Here is an 8,228-nt window from a genome sequence, read left to right on the forward strand (position 1 = left end):
CCCTTTGTACTACCTAGATTATCAAAAAAAAGTTATAATATTTTCTTAATCAAGTTCTAATCATTCCTTAATCTTGTAATCAACTTTTAATCTAGTCTTAATACAAATCTAAATACTTAATCTTTCCTTAATTTCTCTATTGTTCTTCATTTATTTTGGGTAATTAGAAGATTATTTGGGTTTATTTGGAGGATTGACAACCTTCCATCAATCATCAAGTACTTCTATTATTCTTTGCTTTATTATTTGGAATCATCTTCATAGGTATAATTCTCTTCTAACCTTGTTTAATTATTGTTAATCATTTTCATTTATTCATCATGTTTTGCCTTGCTAGTATGATTGACAACCTAGTTAGCATGTTAAACTTGATAATGAGTGAGTAGTTTCCTTAACTAGGGTTAATGGGGAATTAGGGAAAACCAACATGGGGATTGATTTATGCTTAATCTAATATGTTCACATAATTTATTTGCTTGCTTGTTGTGATTTCAACTTATGCACATGTTATGTTTGATGAAATGCGAGCCTATGAATCCTTGCATTTTTTACCCATCACCTATCTTTTCAATGAGACTTGTAAGCTTATACAACAACTCGAGTCTCATTTGACCATGCATATAGTTGGATAGGAAGGATTAAGTCGACTTGTAGGTGTTGTACAATCTAATCGATTCGGCTCCGGGATCCAAACCTTCTTAGGGATTGTAAGCTTATACACCAACTCGATCCCATCACAACAATAATTGTTTGCTTATAACTTGAGAATATGTTTGTAAGATCAACTCCCATGAATCCCTATGAACCCATGACACCCTAGTGCTTTTAATCAATTGTTTACATCTCATTTTAATCACCTTGCTTGTTATTATTACTTTGCTTTCATATTATTAGTTAGTTTAGTTGATCTCCTATCTCAACCCAAATTGTGACACCCTAAGACACAATCTTTTACAATTGAAAATCCTACATCAATACCCGTCCCTTGGGATCCGACCTTTACTTGCCTCTTTACTAAGAGTAGTTTGTGAAGTTATAAATATTGTTTTGGTTAGGTAGCTTTTGACGACGAGTTTTAACCTCACACCAAAAATGGCGCCATTGTCGGGGACGGTGTTAACTTGATTTGATTTTCATTAATTGTTTTTAGTTGTGTCTTTCTTTACCTTGGGGAAGTCAATCTCCTCAAGGTTGTTCTAATTATTTTCGATTTGTTTGATATTTTGCATGTCTAGGAGATCACACGGTAACTTGTTACCTATTGATCTTGAAATTGAAAGAACTTTGACCAATAATAGAAGACTTGCTAGAGGTACTTTGAGAGGTATTGGAGAAATTGTGAACAATAAACCCAACAACATTGAGTTTACCAACCCTTTTGCAAGAGAAGGAGAGGATAATCCAATACAAAACCCACCACAAAATCAACCCACAATGCCTAAATTCTCATCACATTCCGTACCAACCGAGGAGAACCTACCAAATGGTACTCCTACACCACAACATTTAACCGGTAATTTTATTGCCAAATCCGCATTCATACAATTAGTTGAGAGAAGTCAATTTGGAGGGATGCCTAGTGAAGACCATCACTAACATATGGAGACTTTTTGTGACTATTGTGATGCGATTTCTCAAACCGGAGTTACTCAAGACCAAATCCGATGGGTCTTATTTCCTTTTTCTTTGATTGGTACCGCAGAACAATGGTTGAAAAGCCTAGACAATTCTACTCTTGGTATTGACTCTTGGAAGAAATTGGCACTTGCTTTCTACAAAAAATTCTATCCTCCGGAAAAGACTAGCATGTTGAGAGCCCAAATCACCGGGTTCAAACAAAGGGATGAGGAATCTTTGTACGAAGCATGGGAGAGATTCAAGGACACTTGTCGTTCTTGTCCACACCATGGGCTTAGTGAGTGGTTCCTTGTACAACAATTTTGGAATGGTCTATATGAAGACTCCCGAAACATTCTCAATATGGGATCCAATAATATGTTCACCGAAGTTGATGACAATCAAACATGGAACAAAATTGAAGAAATGGCGGTCCATAACTCGCAATATAGTAGACCTCGGAAGGCTACTAGAGGAGGAAAGCATGAGGTGGATTCCATTACTCAATTGGGTGCTCAACTAAGTGCTCACATTGACACCATTAATTTGAAGTTTGAGAAGGCCATGGCTAAACTTGAAGATCCCTCCAAATCACCCAAGCAACATGATAATGCTATAGTGGCATCATCATCAATTCCAAGTGGAGTATGTGAGAGTTGTGGAACTTTGGGACATGATCAAAGTGAATGTAGAGGAACAAGTGAATGCTTTCCAAGCATACAAGAGTGGAACCCCTTATTCAAACTATTACAATGAGAACACCAAATTCCACCCCAACCTTTCATACAAAAGCCAAAATGTTCAAAACCCTCAACCAACATACACCCCACGTCCAATGAGAAATCAAGGTCAAAGACCCTTTTACAATCAAAGCCACGGTTATCAAAATCAACACTCTTACAGTCAATCCAATGACCAAGGCTTTGATGTTCAAAAAGCGGTCCTCCAAATGCAAAAGAATCAGCAAGAATTTTTCACTCAAATGCAAAAGGATAGCCAAGCAAAAGACACCACCATCAACAACATACTAGCTCACACAAAGATGTTGGAGACACAAATGTCTCAATTAGCATCTTCTAGCTCTCAAAGACAAAATGGGCAATTACCACCTCAAGGTAATTCCCCAAGACATAAGTCGGTGAGTGCCATCCATTTGAGGAGTGGTAAAAGGTATGAAGGGCCGAAGAGGCCCATTGATGAAGATGTTGTGAAGACTAGTGACAAGGAAAGAGTTGAAAACTCTAAGGAAGAAGAACCCACCCCCATTCAAGAAGTTTCAAAGAATAAGAATGAAGAGAAGGCTAAGGAGAAACAGCCTATCATGATTAAACTTCCATTTCCAACTCGTCAAGCTAAGCCTAAGTTCGATGAACAACTTGGAAAGTTCATAGAGATTGTGAAGAACTTGGAAGTCTCAATTCACGGAATTAATTAATCATGTTACGGCCTATGCGAAATACATGAAAGATATTCTCACAAAGAAGAAATCCATCCGGAAGCTAGAGACTATTACATTCACTAAAGTGAGTAGTGCCATCCTACAAGGAAGTTCACCTACAAAACTCAAGGATCCGGGAAGTTTCTGTATTCCATGCAGCATTGGCGACACTACAATCAACAAAGCTTTATGTGACCTTGGGGCAAGTGTGAGTGTCATGCCATACTCGGTGTGCAAAATTCTAGGAATGGGAGAACTCAAGTGCACTAATATCACACTTCAAATGGCGGATCGATCAACGAAGACACCTTTAGGGGTATGGGAGTATGTGCTGGTAAGAATTGGCAAGTTCTTCATCCCGGTGGACTTTGTTATTGCTGACATGGAGGAAGACTCCGACATTCCTATCATTTTAGGAAGACCATTCTTACATACCGCAGGAGCGGTGATTGATGTAAAACATGGAGAGCTCACACTTGAAGTGGGATATGAAACAATCACTTTTAACCTTGACAAGACAATGAGAGATCCCCGCTTATATGAGCCATGTTTCATGATCGATCATTATAGCCGAGAAAGTGATAGGAAGAAGTTGGCATCTCAATGCAAAGAACAAGCTATGGGTAAAGAATCACCACCTATATGGAAGAATAAAGAGGATAATCTTCAAGATGGTTCTTCCAAAGAGTAAGAAAGTTTCAACAATAATGAGAGCTTGAATAGCTTACCACCACTCATGACAAGTAATGAAGAAGGCCTCATTGGCCATGATAACCAGAAATAGGAGTCGTTTCCATAAACTCATGATACTATAGGGAAGCAAGCTAGTGAAGTATGTGGTCTATGGGATGACGAATTCGATGGGTTAGTTAATCCCTACATTGGCAATGTTATGGACCAAGGCTTTAGGGACCATTTTGACTCAAGTCACCACCATGAAGAACACAATGTGCAAAGGTCTATTGAAGATCTTTATAATGACAATGAACAAGCCTTTGACTACTTCTACAAGGTGTTGAGCAATATCAACAACACCTTGGCTATGCCCCCTTGACATCTCACCTTAAGAGTGAGAGTTTGGTGTTGTCCTCCCTAAACCACCATTTGTAAATATTCTAACCCCTTAACTTGTATTTTATTCTTGTATTGCATTTTTGTAAATTTTGGATTTACATTTGTACATTTTGATCAAGATTATCATTTTGAGAGAAAGTGAGGGAGGGACTCAAATGTTTCTTGATGTGTAGTGTTTTGACTTAGTGTGGGGATAACAATTGCCTAGGCTATCCGAGCCTTTGTAATGCACCCACAATGAAGGCCAAAGGAATGAAGAAAAAAAAGACTTAGGATATGAAAATACCCACGGGTGGAACTGAACCCGTGAGGTACAGGGCTAATCCGAGCGTCTCAAGAAGGACCCGCTCGTCTTGGATGATGATCCGAGCGTCCCGACTAAAATACGTTCGTCCTGGCAGAGCTGAAAAGAAAATACTGGTATTGAACTACAATCTAAGCGTCTCCTCAAGCATCCATTCGTCTCAGTGCAAAGACGCTCGTCTCAGTGAGAATCCGCTCGTCCTGGTTACATCAACATTTTGGATATCAATCTGACCTTGAATACGAGCGTCCTCAAAAGAATCCGCTCTTACCCAGGTAACAATCCACTCGTCTCCTCCTGAAGACGCTCGTCTCAGCACGAGTTTCATTTTCTAAAGCTAACTGAGCTGCAATCCGAGCGTCCTTTGCCTAAGACGCTCGTCTCCCTCTGCTGAAATTCAAAAACACGGGATTTAAAATACCCCTTTCCCATTTCATTTCATTCATTCAAAACACAAACACACATTCAAAACCCTCAACCCCTCCATCCATAAAAATCAATTTCCTCAATCAAATTCACCCAAATCAATTTCAAACTTCCACAAAACTCAAAAAATTTACTCCTTTATAAAAAAAAAAAGCCATTCAAACATCCAAATCCTTAAAAATTGAATCGATTTTCTAAAGTTAAAGGCAAAATTAGAAAATCCTAAATCGATTTGGGATTCATTGAAGCTTGAGGATACTAGAAGAATTCAAGCAAATCATTGGTTGTTGGACATACAAGGAGAAGAACAATGGCTAGGACTAAAGGTGGAAACAAGACACCTACAAAATCAAATCTTTCAAAGAGACAACAAGCTCTTCAAGCTTCCAAAGCTTTGGTGGTTCAACAAGCAAGAGTGGAAATTCAAGAAACTCCTCTTCCTATGGTGGAAGCTACTACTTCTATCCCGGTTATTGAGCAATTACATAAGTATCCAGAGGTAACTTTTACATCCGATTCTCATAGGAAAAAATTTATGTCTTTTGCTAATAAATCGATTTTGCCCACCAAGTTTATTTCCCAAGATAATTGGGTGTCCTTGAAAGGACCAAGAACTTCTTTGAGTCTATGGGGTTGCTTACATTGTTTGATATGTAAGAATTGACCTACCCCTCCCTTACCTTAGAATTTCTAAGTTCATTGAAAGTCACAAAGGTGGAGACTCGAAGGAATATTGAATTCCGCCTTGAGAATATGGATAGAAAGATGTCCTTTAATGAGTTTGGCAAGGTATTTGGTCTTGATAATGACTCGACTTATGTGAAGAAACCTTTAATAAAATATAATCCCGCCCCTTTGTGGAAATCTATCACCGGAAGAAAATTCGAATCATACCATGAGTGTCGTGCCCTTTATGTTCACCATCTGGGCATAAGGGTGTGGCACAAGGTTGTGGGAAATACTCATATTGCTAGGAAGGGGACTAATCATTTCACTGAACTTGATTTCATCTATCTTGAGTCAACCTTGAATGTCGAGAAGAAGTTCACCCAGAAATACAATATTCTTCAACTCTTAATCGAAAGGTGGCTTACAATCGACCATGGCAAAGAAGGTGTTGCCTTTATAGTAAATGGGGGATTGGTAACATGGTTGGCAAAGCACTTCAACTGGGATTTCAACAAAGATGGGACTTATGAGCCGGTGAAGGGAGGTCACCTCATTGATCTAGCCACTATGGTTCACAAATTCCATTGGGTCAAGTATGACAAACTTGGCAACAAATTTGAATGGCTTACAAAAGATGCCAAGTCCTTCATTCTACCAAACAAGATTTGCCGACTCAATGTCCGAAGCACAAACTATCTTCTCCCGCTCTCCGGTGAAGTCGAGATGATCATACAACAACAAAGGGAATTCAATGCCGAATCCTCCTTCTCCGCTATTGTGACTCCACCCTACCCGTTCACCTACCAAGAATTCCGACCCTAAGGTGTTGCGGTAGGTAACGATTACTTGACTCTTTTAATGCAACAAATGCACAAGCAAACCCATGAAGACCGAGTCAATGAATATAGAGCTCAATATCCGCCCCTCTTACACCTAGCTAGGCAAGGACTTCTTGACCCATCATGTCCTTTGCCTAGTTGGGCGGATAAGGAAGTGTTATTTCCTAATGCTCCTAGGGATGCTAGCATGGGTGGTGAGGAGATTGTTGTTGAGAGTGAAGAAGTTGAAGAAGAAGAGGAAAATGAGGAAGAAGAGGATTAAAGTTCAAGTGATGACGGTGAAGCCTCCGGGTCTATAGAGGTAGATGATGATACTAGTGAGGAAGTAGATGATGATGATGACGAGGCAAGTGATGTTGCCATGGGCGACAATTGAGTATTGGCAAGCTTTTTAGAGGATGCCACAATCCATTGTGAGTTTCCTACACCTCCTTTAGCTTTGTTCATTTCTCTTGTTTTTAACATTTTTATCTTGATCATGTGTTTGAGTCCTAGCAACACTCAAAGGACTCCCACCTCGGTCCCATTGAGGTATATTTTATTGTTCCCACCATGCAAAATCCAAAATGACAAATTTAGTTTCATGCATAGCATTCTTGTGCATGAACATTCCCATTTTGACATTAGCAATAGTGTCTCATTTGGTTTGGGGAAGTTCAAGCATAAGCATTGGGAGTTAATTCAAATTATGCTCTCCATCCAAACAAATTTATGCATCATATAGTATAGTTTAGAATGCATCACTTTTGGCCATTGAGGACAATGCCCATGCTAGTGTGGGGATGGGAAATTTTAACATGACTTTTAAAAACAAAAATGATAAAAATTGAAAAATTTTGAAAAATACAAAAACATCTCTTTTTATTCCATAAATCATAAAAACCATAAAAAATTGAAAAATTGAAAAACCCAAAAATATGTTCACTTCCTTTATAGTGTAGTCTTGTATATATATTGTGTTTGTTTATTCTTTTTCACATTGATCGACTACGCCACATCTGAGACATGAGGATATTGAAGACCGCATGGTATGATCTTTCCAATCTCATTTTTCCTCTTTATGTTAATGACTATGTGGCTTTATTTTGATTGATACGGTATAAACAATGTGATTATAGGATTGCATTTAGATTATTTGGCATACTAGTTGGTAGAAGCATATACATTAGGTTGTATAAATGATAGTTGCATCATGGCATGTAGTTGCATTTAGGAAAATTTTTGTGAAAACATCTATTTGGGAAGCTTGACAAGTGTATATAAGGCCCTTGTAGATACTTTTTCTTCTTAAAACTTTGCTTTTTAAAACACCCTAGGATGTGTCATACTGGTATCCTATGACCCATGGATTAAGGCCTAGTCAAGAGTACCTTGTGGTGTGATAACTCCTTGGCTACCGTTTATTCGAAGGTGAACCTTGAAACCATGCAACCATCATCCATATTCTACCACATTTTTGTCTTCAAAAAGGGAATGGGCACAAAAATTGTTCAAATTTGAGTTCAAGAATTGAAATGAAAGTAAAAAAAGTTTGCAAATGCATCAAAAAGAAAAGAGGAGTAACAAAAATGAAAACTCCTATGCTTCAAATATAAGCACCCTCACTACAAATGAGGTGACTTTGAAAATGTTCAAAAGAAAATGCAAGAAAAAGTTGAAGTTGTCAAGCATTGAAATGCCGAACATCAAAAGAAATGGAAAAAAGAAAGTGTTCTCAAAAGTCAAATGCCACAAGAAATTGGGGGGAAAAACAACAACAAAAGCAAATTCCCACATGAAACTCAAAATACAAATGATCCCTTTATCAATCGAATTTACTTTTGTGCATGGTAGAGAGGGGACGACCCTTCTTCTTGTCTAG

General features: G+C 38.3%; 1 non-coding gene across 1 annotated transcript; it reads right to left on the bottom strand.

The window, feature by feature from the left end:
* Positions 1-1,806: 1,806 nt before the first annotated feature.
* LOC141635771 (small nucleolar RNA R71) lies at positions 1,807-1,913 on the bottom strand. The gene has a single exon (XR_012540432.1). It is a non-coding gene; the product is annotated as a small nucleolar RNA R71 (small nucleolar RNA).
* Positions 1,914-8,228: the final 6,315 nt, after the last annotated feature.

Source organism: Silene latifolia, chromosome Y, assembly GCF_048544455.1.
Source record: "Silene latifolia isolate original U9 population chromosome Y, ASM4854445v1, whole genome shotgun sequence".
Classification (NCBI taxonomy): Eukaryota; Viridiplantae; Streptophyta; class Magnoliopsida; order Caryophyllales; family Caryophyllaceae; genus Silene; species Silene latifolia.